The sequence below is a fragment of the Crinia signifera genome, chromosome 2 (genome assembly GCF_055691185.1).
Source record: "Crinia signifera chromosome 2, ASM5569118v1, whole genome shotgun sequence".
In the NCBI taxonomy this organism is placed as follows: Eukaryota; Metazoa; Chordata; class Amphibia; order Anura; family Myobatrachidae; genus Crinia; species Crinia signifera.
The window spans coordinates 125,615,629-125,631,513 of record NC_139218.1 but is presented as its reverse complement, the minus strand read 5'-3'; positions in this window follow the sequence as shown (position 1 = coordinate 125,631,513).

Below are 15,885 nucleotides of genomic sequence, written 5' to 3'. Positions count from 1 at the left end.
AGATAGCCGCAAGAAGTCGGTGGGAAGACGGACGAGAGACGTCCGTAAACGGTGGCGTACGCTCTGTTGTACGCCAGTTGTCGGAGTGTAAGGGCTGGTCCGTCCGTGTACGTTGGCGTACGCTCAATTGTACGCCACTCCCCTTCGACGTTGTTTCTGGCCGTACGTATGCGGCTAATTTGTGGGTGGACTTAACCCCAACGGCCGCGTACGGAGAGCGTACGTTAATAGTGAACGTACGCACGTTTGGCCGCTCCGATCAGAATAACCTCCTTAATGACAATTCTGACAATGGCAATCATACATTACCAGGGACGTCAATGCATTAGCATTTTCTCCCTCATGGAGAGGGTCAGGTAGGAAAGTATGTTTATATGAGACTAGTTAAAAGCTGGTCCTACCTCCAGTATTTGTCGTCACAACGCCCTCTATCCATTTCAAGAATGTTTGAAACATATTATTTTGGTTTCACTTTCTGTTAAGGAGTAATTTGGTCCGTGGAGTGGCCTCTAGTGGTCTCTGGCAGTACTTTGCTTCAAAAAGAGTAGGAGGCTTTAGTCTTTTATATATAATGATGGGGTATAAGCTAAGGTGATTGAAATAATAAAACCACTAAGCAATTTACATATACTCTTAGCTAACTTTTTTGGTACCTGTGTATTTGCAGGGTGCCCAATTTGCATATGTACAGCACCGTAGGAAAATCGCATCGCATGCAATGCGATGTGATTTTCCTTAGTTAATTAGTGCATCCTTGCCTGTGGATTGCATTGCATCGCATGCCATTTGTGGTGCGATGCAATGTGATTTTTCATTGTATAAGCACCCATGTGATGAGATGTGATGGTACTTCATTGTATAAGCACCCATGCGATGAGATGTGATGGTACTTCATTTTAAAAGCACCCATGCGATTTTATCGCGTGCTATTTTGCACACCCCCACTATCCACATCACCCAAAGTGTGGCAAGTGGGCGCGGTTACGCGTCCTCTCGACCTTTTCATACCCCCACTCTCCACGTCAGCGTGTAGTTGATTTTACAAAGTGTGGCGAGCGCAGCGAGCCACCAAGCCCGAAAAGTGGCGAGCGGACACGGATTACTTTACATGTGTTCTGTGTCCCCTTGCGGGGCTCGCTGAATTCGCCATGCTTCAGGCTCGGTGGCTCGCTGCGGTCGCCACACTTTATAAAATGAACTCCACGCTGACGTGGATAGTGGGGGTATGAAAAGGTCGGGAGGATGCACGTGTATAGGCTTTAATAGGCCTCACATCAAAGCAACATCTCTGTGCTATTGTGGAGAATAAATAAACACACTTCTTCCATCATACAGTTTTTGTGCTTGAGACTTTTCTTCTTTATAATGCAATGTGCTCATATTGCAGTGATTCTAAACCTATTATCAGTACAATTCTGGTTAAAGCACTTGACAACTTCAGAAAACCCACTTTCCTATATTCCTCTACATCAGTGGTTACCAACCCTGGTCCTCAAGTACCCCCATCAGTGCACGTTTTCCAGGTCACTCAGCAGGTGCACTCATTATTCAGGCACATTTGAAAAGATCCACAAGTAGAGATAATTATGCATACTTGCCTACCCTCCCGGAATGGCCGGGAGGGTCCCGCAAATAGGGTCCCCCTCCCGATCCCCCGGGAAGGGGGGCAAGTCTCCCGCATTTCCCTACAGCCCCGCTCCCCCTCTCCTCGCGGTCTAAAAACTATGACTTTCGTGGGTCCGCAGGGAGGGGGCGGGGCTAAATGACGCAATTCGCGGCATTTCACGTCATTTTTAGCCCCTCCCCCCACCCACGGACCCGCAAATTGAGGCTTCAGCCTGTCATGGGGGTGGGGCTTGATGACATCACCCGTGCCCCGCCCCCAAAATGAAGCCTCTACCCGCCCCCTTTCACTCCTCTCCGGTCTTCTCCCGGAAAGGAGTATGCCAAAGTCAGTAAGTATGTAATTATGTCATCTGTGATTATGTGTGGAGACCTGCAAAACATGCACTGTTGGGGGTACTTGAGGACCAGGGTTGGGAACCACTGCTCTCCATAGATAATAAAGGGAGCGGCCTGTTCATATGTGACCTTTGTAAATCTTCCGTTGGATTACGCCAGTGCAGAAGGACACAGGTCACAGAGCAGGGTGAACTTTTTTTTTGCTCCTTTAAATTGGACTGGATTATTTGTTGTCCTCCTGTGGTGTGTGCTGCCAGCCATAGTGCAATGAGAAAACTGCATTGAATGTCACTGGTGTAGATCTAAATCTATAATTAAATTAATTAATATAATAAAAAATAACTCTTTACTCAATTATAATGATTCTTCTGTGTGTCTAAATAACTTTGGGGGTTATTCTAGTTCATTCTTTCTGACAAAATCCTTCTTAGATGGACAAAACCATGGGCCTTATTCTGATCGGTGCGGCCCGATCAGAATATGCGGCCGCAACCGTGCAGGCGAATCCCCGCCTTCCATACGGATCGCCACCTGCCGTCCGTACGCGGATATGTGGCGATCCGCATGAAATTGGACGGGGATACGCCTCCTCCGTCTTGGGAGCAGCCCCTGCATTCGATGGTCGCCGAACATCGAATGCAGGGCCGCACGCTCCACCAGGTCCCGCAACACAAGACCACACGGACACTTGTCCGTGTGAAATCATGTATGGGGGCGGGCAGCTGACATCCGGCGATGTCAGATGCCCGCCCCGTACCCACGCGTCACGGCCTCATTACCATGCATACGCCCCTGTGCGGCGTATAAAGAATCCGTGCGGCGAAATCGCCTGCACATGCGCAGAGTGACCTCTGCACATGCGCAGACGATCAACATCGGCGGTCCGTCCGCATGCGGGAATATCCGCACCGATCAGAATAAGGCCCCATGTGCACTGCGGGTGGGGCAGATGTAACTTGTGCAGAGAGAATGAGATTTGGTTGGGGTTTTTCTTCAAAGTGAGATCTATATTGCAGTGTAAAAATAAAGCAGTCAGTATTTTCCCTGCACAGAAACAAGAAAACTCACCCAAATCTAATTCTCTCTGCACATGTTACATCTGCCCCCCTGAAGTGCACATGGTTTTGTCCATCTAAGAAGGATTTTTTCAGAAAGAATGAACTAGAATAAACCCCTTTATATTACAGTATTTTTCTAGGTAGCTTTCACTCCTATAGAACATTGGAGGTTATTCTGGTCCACACGCAACTCTGCAAATTTTGCATTGCTCGTTCGCCGAGTTCCCTGCACAGCTGTGATTGGATCTTTTGCATAAACATCCATTCACAGTCTTGGGTGCTGGGGCCAAATCATTCGATGGTCGCGGAACATTGAATGATTTGGAAGACACCAGAGAGTGTCTTAGTTTTGCGTGCACCTTCCAAATCATTTAATGGTCCGCGACCATCAAATGATTTGGCCCCCCACAACTGTGAATGGATGTTTTGACTAGCTGAATTGTACGGTCAATTGAATCAGTGGGGGGGATTTGTCGTCTCTGCCACAAACTTTTTAGCAGCGTGGAGCACAATTTATAGTTACGCCAATGAGTTACTTGCTAGATTTGCTAGATTCTTTTAAAGTGTCAATAACTTTGGAGACAAAACCAGGTTCTATATTTTGCTACACTAGAAAAAAATTCAGACAGGCTCATCAGAGTAATGGAGATGTCTGCATCTTGCAGGCTTTTGCATTTGCCCTTCATGTCATTACAAAAAACTATATACTGCATGTACCCGGAGGAAACCAAAGCACAGGGAGAATATATAAACGCTATATATAGAATATATTCACGCCATGGTGAACCTGTGACCTTAGTCAGGGTTGCCTACCCTCCCGGAATGACTGGGAGGGTCCCGGAAATCTGGTCCCCCTCCCGGCCCCCCGGAAAGGGGGCAACCCTCCTGCGTAAACCCCAATCTCCCGCGATCCGCCCGTCAGTGGGGGGTCCGAGGGTAAAATGACGCGGTCGCGTCATTTTAACCCAGCCCCCCGCAGTGCAATGCCTGAAATATCGGCATTGCATGGCAGGGGCTTGGCTAAAATGACACGATCACTGTAGGCACGCCCCCCAACAGGAAAGCCCGTCTGTGGCTCCGCCACCAATCCGCCTCTTTTTAACTCCTGGCGATGGCCCCGCCCCCTGCATAACAGAGCTGGCTGCTCTTTCCCGGAAGGCAGCCAGCAAAAGTTGGCAAGTATGACCTTAGTGCTGTGAGGCAGTCATTGTAACCATTACACCATTACACTGTCTATCAGCTGGTCAACATTACACTGTCACTGCTGTGAGGCAGTAATTGTAACCATTACACTGTCTATCAGCTGGTCAACATTACACTGTGGACTAGCTGACAGATTTTAACTCTAGAATGGAAGTGAGTCAGAATAATATTTGTCTACAAAGATTGTATACCAGGGGTGGCCAACCCGTGGCTCTCGAGCCGCATGCGGCTCTTCTCTCTCTCATATGCGGCTCGCTGGCTCCCTCCCTTTCATGTGTGGCTGCGGCGGCTTCCTCGCTTTCATGTGCGGCTGCGGCGGCTTCCTCCCTTTCATGTATAACTCTGGCGTTCACAGCGCCGACGGGCCGCGGTGACCCGGCGCATGCACAGTCGCCATGGGAGGCAGCGTCCACGGCGCTGATGGGCTTCGGTTGCAGTGACCCAGCGCATGTGCAGTCGCCCAGTAGGCAGCGTCCCCGGTGACATTTTAGTCACTACGGAGTGTGTCCTTATTGAGCTCTTGTGCTCCGTCCGGCTTCTGCTCCGCCTCAGCCTCCCGCTCCACCTGCAATGCTGAGCCCTCCTGGGCAATATTACAAGTATGTAATGCCGCCTGCCTCCCTGAGCTCTCCTCGGCTATATTAAATATATGTAATGCCACCTTCCACGCTGAGCCCTCCTGGGCTATATTAAATGTATGTAATGCCACCTTCCACGCTGATGCCACCTTCCCTTGATATTTTTTTGTAGCAGCGCTGCCTGTACCGTACCTCGACCTTGCCCATTCCCCTGATTGTCTCAATTCTTTTAACCTCCTGCTCCCCCTTCCCCCCCACCCACACGCCCCACACCCCACACAAATAGACCTCGCCCCTTTTTTGGTGGCGCGCGCATGTTGTTGGCTCTTTAGCTTGGCTACAGATATTTTTCGGCTCTTTACCTCTGACCGGTTGGCCACCCCTGTTGTATACCATATCAGGCACAGATTTGAATGCCAAGCAATCATTTTCTTGCACATATTTAATGCCAGTTAAATATCATGTCCCCAGTAGAGCCAGTTACATATCCTGTCCCCAGTAGGGTCAGTTACATATCATGTCCCCAGAAGTGCCAGTTACAGTAGATATCATGTCCCCAGTAGTGCCAGTTCCATATCATGTAGTAGTAGTAGTAGTAGTAGTAGTAGTACGTTTATTTATAAGGCGCCGCAAAGTGTCCGCAGCGCCGTACATAGCAAACAAAAACAAAAAAAAAATTACAAGGTAACGTACAGGGTGTGTTGAAAGATACAGTATAAATAGGGGTATAGCTGGTAGAACTAAAATCAGCATCAGTTCAGAAGTAGGTGTCAAAATTGTCAAGGAGACTGAAGATGAAGTAGAGGAAGGGAAGAACAGGACAGGAGCACAGGTGAGGTAATGAGGTAGGGTGAGTACGTGAGGAAGGAGGGCCCTGCTCATAAGAGTTAACATACTAAAAATGGGTGGGTGGACGAACGAAATACAATAGGATAAGTAGGAACGGAGGGGAACGGAGGCAGGATAGGAGGATCAAAAGAGGTTAGGAGGAGGGATAGGCTAGTCGAAAAAAGTGGGTTTTGAGGGAGCGCTTGAAGGAGGTAAGGGAATCAGATAGCCTGATGGGTGGCGGGAGGTTGTTCCAGTGCAGGGGGGCAGCGCGAGAGAAATCTTGGACACGGGAGTGGGAGGAGGTGATTAGGTGAGAGGTCAGTCGGCGGTCAGCGATGGAGCGAAGAGGACAGGAGGGAGTGTGGATAGAGATCAGTGAAGAGAGGTAGGGAGCTGTGGAGGAGGAGAGAGCCTTGTAGGTGGTGGTGAGGAGTTTAAAGAGAACTCGGAAAGGAATGGGGAGCCAGTGAAGAGATAGACAGAGGGGGGAGGTGGAGGTAGAGCGGCGGGAGAGGAAGATGAGCCTAGCAGCAGCGTTAAGAATGGATTGGAGAGGTGCGAGGCGGGTGAGAGGTAGCCCAGAGAGAAGGATGTTGCAGTAGTCAAGGCGGGAGATGACAAGAGAGTGAATGAGAATTTTGGTCGCGTCAGTGGAGAGGAATGGTCTGATGCGTGAGATGTTGCGTAGGTGAAAGCGGTAAGACTGTGAGAGAGCACGAATGTGGGGGGTGAAAGAGAGGGAGGAGTCAATGATGACACTGAGGCAGCGCGTTTGGTCGGTGGACGTGATCTCGGTTTCACCAATGCTGATGGAGATAGTGGGAGAAGAGGGGATTTCGGGGGATGGAAGATTAGAAGTTCAGTTTTAGCCATGTTTAGTTTCAGGAAGCGTTGGGTCATCCAGGCTGAGATGGCCGTGAGGCATTCGGAGACCTTGGACAGGAGTGATGGGGATAAGTCGGGGGAGGAGAGATAGATTAGGGTATCATCAGCATAAAGGTGGTAATGAAAACCATAGGAGCTGATGAGGGTGCCCAGAGAGGTGGTGTAGAGGGAGAAGAGGAGAGGGCCAAGGACTGACCCTTGGGGAACACCGACTGGCTGGGGGGTAGTAGGAGAGGAGGAGCTCGGAGTGGAGACGGAGAAGGAGCGATCGGAGAGGTACAGTATGAGGTGAACCAGGAGAAGACCGTGCCAGTGATGCCAAAGGAGCGGAGGGTGTTGAGCAGGAGAGGATGGTCAACAGTGTCAAAGGCAGCCGACAGATCAAGCTGGATGAGGATAGAGAAGAGGCCTTTGGATTTAGCCGATAGTAGATCGTTAGTGACTTTGGTCAGGGCAGTTTCAGTGGAATGTAAAGGGCGGAACCCCAGTAGTGCCAGTTACATATCATGTCCCCATTAGTGCCAGTTACATATCATGTCCCCATTAGTGCCAGTTACATATGTCCCCATTAGTGCCAGTTACATATCATGTCCCCATTAGTGCCAGTTACATATCATGTCCCCATTAGTGCCAGTTACATATCATGTCCCCATTAGTGCCAGTTACATATCATGTCCCCATTAGTGCCAGTGACATATCATGACCCCAGTAATGCCAGTTACATATCATCAGTGCCAGATTAAGGTATAAATGGGCCTGGAATTGAAAATTATCAAGGGCCTATTATGTGCAATAATAGACGTTGTGGCCAGCACCTAACAATGTGGGGGGATCAGTTTTCTGTTTGGGTGGTCTGCTCATGAGTGTGTCTTTATTTGTGTAAATACTTTTAACTATTTATATATGCCTGGAAAAGGCAGGGGGCTGGCATAGCAAAAATGCAGGGAGATATATTGGCGGGTGCCCTCCAAAGCTGCACCCACAGGACGCCGAAGATACTTGTGGGGTGAGGTGGCACTCCAATCATAAAAGAAATACTGAAAGCCAAAACTTGGTAGACAACCTTTTATGTGGTCACCTAAATTTACCACACCTTATACCCCTTATACTGTACTCTTACACATTATGCCACATGGAGTGAGCCAAAATTCACACCAATTGAGCCAAAATTTACACTATGACACACGGATTGAGTCAAAATTCACTTTATGCCACTCAGATTAAGGCAAAATTCACATTTTGCCACATGGATTGAGCCAAAATACAAACTATACCAAACGTATTGAGCAATAATGCACAATATGCTTCATAAGGGGCATTGCGCGCCTGGGTCGCGCATTGAAAATTTACACCATAATGCCCATTACATGTTAAGCCACACATCATAATGTCCATTACGTATTATGCCAAACACCATAATGCCTATAAAAATTATGCTACATAAGCATACCTCCCAACAGTCCCGTTTTTTGTGGGATCGTCCCATGTTTTTGGCAGTGTCCCGGGGGGGAAGGAAGTTGGGAGTCCCCCCCAGTCTGAAGGAATAGACCCTGTGCACAGCATCTATTCAGCAATACAGAGGACAAAAGGGGGTGTGGCCATGCGGCAGAATCATTTGCATATGATACACCCCTTATTTGCATAGACCACACTCCTCTTCGGTGCGCCGTGCAGCTACGCAGCGCGAGGTATGCATAAGTGCTGCTTACCTACATGCTCATTGCCAGGGATTCCATGCTCATTGCCAGGGGTTCCATGCTCATCGCCAAGGGGGAGGTGGGGGTCAGAATTTGCGGGTCCCATGTTATCCTATGGGGTAATCATTCCAGCTTTGCCTGGTGATATCTCCGGTTCCCTTGGGGCTAGCAAGGCAGGGCCAGGCTCATTGTCCCCAGTAGTGCCAGTTAAATATCATGTCCCCAGTAGTGCCACATAAATATCATGTCCCCAGTAGTGCCAGTTACATGGTGGGCCAGCTGCAGATATCCCTAGTAGACCCAGTTACAGATGTCCCCAGTGCTTTTAGCAAAAAAAAAAGTTCATAATAGAAGCTATGGTTTTCGGAATAATTTGGATAGCAGATATCCAGATAAGGGATACCCAACCTGTATTTAAAACTAAATTTAGTGCAAGTGCACCTTTTGACATAAAAATAAATGGGTATAATGAAGTGCTGGGCTCAGACCAAATAATTACAAAAAAATAAAATGTATTCTAGTACAAAGGAAATAATTGTAAACATGTTCAACATATTATGATATACATTGTAAAACGCATTGAAAAAACTTGCAGTCAGTTTTACATATGAGGGTAATATATATTAGGGAAATAATTTCCAGTAGAGCCTGAATTTACATTCAGCTGTAAAGGGAACGTCAGCAAATTCTTATGAGTCTCATAGGTCAAATAACAAACTGTAACATCATCATTTTCTGCTTCCACTAAAATAACAGGAAAAGACACCTTGTGCTCTTCATAAAAACAAACGATCTGAGGGTCATTTGTCAAAATGAAAAGTTTAAGTGCACTTATGTGCTGTTATGTGATTTCTCTTCTGCAAACTCACCTATATATAAATCCACACCATTGCAGGCGGAGATGACAGTATCCGTAAAAGCAGGGCCGGATTAACAATGGGCCTGATGGAGCTACAGCTTTCCAATGAGCCCAGTGCCGCATCGCTAGCCCTCGGGAACCGGAAATTCCGCCGGGCAAAGTTGGAACATTTTTCCCATTGCATAACATGGGACCCGCTAATTCCAGTCTCCACCCATACAGAAGCTCAAAGTTGATCTCATTCAAACCCAAATTGCTGGGCCTTCAATCTGATACCAGGCTGGTTCATATGGGCTAATTGGTTCCCGCTAATTGCGGGTAAACCAAATTTTTTATTTCTGAAATGTAATTTCATGGCTGTTCATGTTCTTTGAGGTCAGATTTTTCTGGAAACAAATGGCCCAGTTTCATGGGACCAAAATCATGTAAATGGGTTTGTTGGTTCCAAAGATATAGCCGGGTAAACAATATAGCCAGTTAAAGGAGGGGGGAGGGGAGTGGTTGTTTCTCCCACACCAGAAAATGCAGGGACCAGGCTGGTGTAAAAGGGGCCAGCCCAGGAATGTCCCTGCATGATCCTGGGATGATATTCCCAGTTAGGTCCCTGCATTTTTCTGGTGTGAAAGGGGTATTATTTCATAGTGATGGCTGTCGCTTCTGCCTAGCGGCGGCTGTCCCCAGTTACCGTAAGCATGTTTTCCCCTTGGCAATGAGCATGTAATCCCACATGGCAATCAGCATGGAAGCCCTGGCAATGAGCATGGAACCCCTGGCAATGAGCACCTAGGTAAGCAGCACTTATGTAGCATGTGGCGCGCAATTTCCTTGTTTGAGAATGTTAGACTTCTGTATGTTTATTATAGCAACCACTGTTCTCAACTGTGCTTATAGATAGATATTGTCAGTGTATGTCTGATAGTTGTTGATAAAGTTTTTCAGGTACTTCCTTTTTTCTCTTCCTGGTTGTTATGCAGTAGCTGGTGATGCAGCAAGCAGAGTGCAGCATGTCATCCAAGTTATATGTTCATCATTAAACCTTCTTCTTGAAAATCTTACAGCATCTACTTGTTCTAAATGCGTTCCTGCTAACAGGTTATGGGCCCAGGACTGCAGAAAGAGAAGTAACAAGAGTCAAAAGCACTCAAACAGAAAGGCAGAACCCAGAAGAGACATGGCTGCCATTAACAGTGCCTCAGCCAAATTCACAGTGATGAATCTGACTAACCAGAACTACCAGACATGGAAATTCAAAGTAAAGATGCTGCTTATAAGAGAAGGTACGTGGAAATGCATACAAGAACCTAAACCTCACCCTGTCACAGAGGAATGGACTGAGAAAGATCAGAAAGCCCAGAGTACAATCTCTCTCAGTATAGATGATGATCAGATCGTGCATATATGTAACTGTGACAGTGCAAAAGATATGTGGGATGTGCTGCAGAAAGTACATGAGAGAGCAAATTTAAGCAATAAGCTATATTTAATCAGAAAGCTGTATCAGACTAAACTGCTTAAAGGCCAGGACATGCAGGATTATATAAGATGTACTCTAGAGATGGTAGAGCGTCTGCGTTGCATAGGAGAAGAAATAAAAGACTTTCATATAGCAGCCCTGCTACTCAGTGGTCTCCCAGATAGTTATGAGACACTTGTAACTGCGCTAGATGCCAGACCAGACGATGAACTTACATTAGAGTATGTGAAAGGCAAACTTGTGGATGAATATAAGCGCAAGACTGAGAGCACAAATAAGGATGAAGGATCCTTAGCAGAATCGGCATTAAAGGTGCAGAACTGTTTTAAGAAATCCACTCAGAGACATGAAACACGTGAATGTTTTGTATGTAAGAGACCTGGTCACATAAAGGCAGACTGCAGAGTTTGGAAAGCCAGAATGGATCAGTTAAAGAAACAAGATGCTAAGCAAAAAGCAAACAGTGCTATAAAGGAGCCAGGAAACACTTCTAATGCTGAATTTGCCTTTCATAGTAACAGAGGTACATCAGTGATAAATGCGTGGTGCATTGACTCAGGAGCTACAAGTCATATGACTAATGATAAAAATTTCTTCACTCAGTTGGACCAAAGTAATTCAGAAAGAATAGCTACAGCTAATGGACATTACATGGTTTCAGGAGGGATAGGGGAAGGTTATCTTTACTGTCCAGTCTCTCCAACATTTACCAGAAAAATATTTATGAAGAATGTACTGTATGTGCCCAATCTTGACACTAACCTGCTATCAGTGAAAAAGCTCGCCAAGCAAGGACATATTGTGACATTTAAAGGTGACACGTGTATTATTACAAATGGAAGCCACATTCTTGCAGAAGGAACTATCAAAGATGAGCTATACCAGTTAAAGTGCAGAGAAGTTGTTAATACCGCTAAGCAGGAGCATGTTAACTGCATCCATGTATGGCACCGTCGTCTAGGGCACAGAAATCCAGAAGCAATAAGAAAACTAGCCCAAGAACAGCATGCAAATGGTATCAAAATTGATCCTTGCACACAAATGATGAAGTGTACCAGCTGCCTAAAAGGGAAAATGACAAGAAAACCTTTTCCAAAAGCAAGTAATAGTAGAGCTGAGAATTGTCTGGATATAATTCACACAGATGTATGTGGACCAATGAAAAATATGACCCCAGGACAGAAAAGATATTTTCTTACATTCATTGATGATTACTCCAAATTCACAACTCTTTACCTGCTGCAAAGTAAGGATGAAGTCTCAGAAAAACTTGAAGAATATCTTGCCCAAGTAAACAACAAGTTCGGAAGATTTCCAAAAATAATGCGTGCAGATAATGGCACAGAATACAAGAGTGGCAAAACACAAACCATTCTGAAAAGACATGGAATTACATTCCAGACTACGGTACCATATAATCCAGAGCAAAATGGTGTCGCTGAAAGAATGAATCGGACACTATGTGAAAGTGGGCGGAGCATGCTCTTTGATGCAGATTTGCCAGCAACTTACTGGGGAGAAGAAATCATGACAGCCTGTTATCTGCAAAATTGTTTATTAGGTAAAACAACTGAAAAGACTCCATATGAACTATGGAATGGAAAGAAACCTGACCTGCATCATATTAAAATATTTGGAAGTAAAGCATTTGTAAATGTTCCAAAGGAAAAGAGCTCAAAATGGGATGCTCGAGCAGAGGAAGGAGTGCTCGTAGGTTACAGTGAGTCTCAAAAGGGATACAGAATTCTACATAAAGAAACCAACAAGGTGACAATAAGTAGAAGCGTTATAATTGATGAAAACTCAGTGTATCTTACATTTGAAGAAATGACACAGGCAGTGCAGCTTGAAGAACAACCACCGTCAGTAGAAGAAAATGATATTGAAGTTGCTATAAGTGATCCTGTTACTGCTGAAGAGGAAAGATTACCTCTACCTCCAGTCAGGAGTTCTACAAGGTGTAATAAGAATATTCCACCAAAGCGACTATCTTATCTTGCACGAACAGCACCAGAACCTGAACCAGAATCCTGGAAAGACATGCAAAAACTGCCCACTAATAAAAAGGAAAAATGGATTAAAGCAGCTGATGAAGAAATGGAATCTCTTAAACAGCTCCAGACATGGGAACTTACAGAGTTACCTGTAGGAAAACATGCAGTTGGATGTAAATGGGTTTTTAAAACCAAATATGACTCTGAAGGTAAAGTCCACAGATTTAAAGCAAGATTAGTAGCAAAGGGCTATACTCAAAAATATGGTGAAGATTATGATGCAACTTTTGCACCAGTTGCGAAACAGAGTACTTTCAGAACCTTGATGGCCATAGCTGCTTTAAGAAATATGGAAGTAAGGCATTTTGACATTAAAACTGCTTTTCTCAATGGTGATATTGAAGAAAAATTGTACATGGCTCAGCCTGAAGGTTATATAGTAGAGGGCAAAGAGCATCTTGTCTGCAAATTACAAAAATCTCTCTATGGTCTCAAACAATCAGCAAGAGCATGGAATAGTAAAATAAATGAAGTTTTACTAAACGAAATGTTCACAAGAAGTAAGGCAGACTCATGCCTATACTCCAAGTTTGAAGATGGGAAGTGGATGTATCTACTCTTGTATGTGGATGATTTGATTATTGCCCATGAAGAAAATGAAGAAATCAAAAAGTTAAGTGAAGTTCTGAATTCACACTTTGAAACTAAAGATCTGGGAGAGGTGACATACTATCTAGGAATCCAGATACAGCGGAAAGAAGGTGGAAGTTTTCTGCTCAATCAATCTGCTAAAATTACTAAAATTCTCAATCAGTTTAAAATGTCAGAGGCTAAAGGTGTGACTACGCCAATGGACGCAGCTTATCTCAAACTGGAAGGAGAAGATGATCTCTTGCCCAATAATGAACAATACAGACAAGCAGTGGGGGCACTTATATATGTGGCAACCACTACAAGGCCAGATATTTCAGTTGCCATGTCTCATCTTTGTAGGCGTGTGAGTAAACCTTGTCAAAGAGATTGGAATGCAATCAAGAGAGTCATGCAGTACCTTAAACACACACAGGACTTGAACCTGACATTGTCAGAAAAAGGAAATCTTGAATTGACAGGATATGTGGATTCAGATTGGGCAGGTGATTACAAGGATCGTAAGTCAACAAGTGGCTACTTGTTCAAGGTTGGAGACAGCCTAATATCATGGTCCAGCAAAAAGCAAATGTCAGTTGCCTTATCATCAACAGAAGCGGAATACATCTCAGCAGCTTATGCCAGTCAAGATGTTGTTTGGTTACGTCAGTTACTACAGGATTTTGGAGAGTCAGTAGCAAAACCAACGATATTGTTTGAGGACAATCAGGGATGTATAAAACTTGCAAACAGTGAAAAGATAAATGCTAGAACCAAACATATTGATGTGAAGCATCATTATCTACGTGATCTTGTGGAGCAAAATGTAATTCTTCTTGAATATTGTGAGACTGACAATATGTTAGCTGATATTATGACAAAGCCAGTATCAAGACCAAAGTTTGAGGATATCAGATCTAGAATGGGACTTGTTTGAGAAGCAGTAGTTGAGTGGGGGTGTTAGACTTCTGTATGTTTATTATAGCAACCACTGTTCTCAACCGTGCTTATAGATAGATATTGTCAGTGTATGTCTGATAGTTGTTGATAAAGTTTTTCAGGTACTTCCTTTTTTCTCTTCCTGGTTGTTATGCAGTAGCTGGTGATGCAGCAAGCAGAGTGCAGCATGTCATCCAAGTTATATGTTCATCATTAAACCTTCTTCTTGAAAATCTTACAGCATCTACTTGTTCTAAATGCGTTCCTGCTAACAGAGAAGCATATTGTGAAGTTTGGCTCAATCTGTTAGGTATAGTTTGTATTTTGGCTCAATCCATGTGGCAAAATGTGAATTTTGCCTTAATCTGTGTGGCACAACATGAATTTTGACTCAGTCAGTATGAATTTTGGCTCATTCCATGTGTCATAATGTGTAAGAGGCAAGTACAGTATAAGGGGGTTACTATTGTGTTGCCTGATTTGTATACGGGGTATATGGTTTGGTAAACTTAGGTGACCACAAAAAGGTGCTGAAATGTTGTCTACCAAGTTTTGGCTTTCACTATTTTTTTATGACTAGAATACCGCCTCACCTTATCTTAGGCCGGCGTCCTGCGGGTGCACCTTTGGAGGACACCCGGGAATATATCTCCCTACATTCTGTGACTGTCGGAATTTGTAATATATAGATATATATATATATATATATATATATCCAAGAAACCGGCACAATCCACTGCTCAGATGCTGTATAATAGTGGCTGGATGCCTGCACAAATTGATGTATGTATACGGGGGTTGGAGCGGCACTCTCAGCTGAAAGAAACACCAGGTACACTTTGTTGTAAGAGCGACGTTTCAACGTCCTTTATAAAAATAAGATGACAAATAAAAGGAAGAAGAAAATGCCTGAAGAAAATGTCCGAATAAAGGACGTTGAAACGTCGCTCTTACAACAAAGGCATGTATTCAATGCCGGTGCGAGCGGCCGGCGAGGGGGTTAACCCCGGCCGCTCGCACTATGCAACGTTCCGGGGGAATCCTCGCCGTCACAGAACGGCGAGGATTCCCCTAAACTGCGAGAGCCGAGGCTAGTGCAGCAAACTCGCTGTAATTAGCCTCGATTCTCGCAGCTTTTGGAGGCACATACGCCAATTCTCCCTCGCTCAAAAAATGGAGCGAGGGGGAATTTGCGTATGAGGGGGGGTCAGTTGAATACTGACAGGGTGAGCGGTGACTGGGAGCAAAAAGTCCTGCTCGCAGTCACCGCTCGCCCACGGCATTGAATATATGCCAAAGTGTACCTGGTGTTTCTTTCAGCTGAGAGTGCCGCTCCAACCCCCATATGTATATATATATATATATATATATATTTAGTTGAAAGTATTTACACAAATAGAGACACACCCATGAGCAGACCACCCAACCAGAACACTGGTCACGCCCCCCACATTATTAAGTGCTGGCCACAACCACTATTATTGCGCATAATAGGCCCTTGATAATTTTCATCTCCAGGCCCATTTAGACCTTAATCTGGCAATGCATAAAAGGTAAGGGAGCAAGCAATTTCAAAATAATGCAGTGGTAGAAGTTGTGTGGCCCAATAAAAAATAATTACATCTAATTTTGTAGCATTATTTAAAGTGCTGGGGGTGAAGAAAGCACGCATAGAGAGAAATGTCACTTTTTACTTTTAGACACTCTGCTTTTACCTTTGTGTACTGTAATACATTAATAATGGGGCTCACCTTGTGTAATTTTTCCCACTAGTT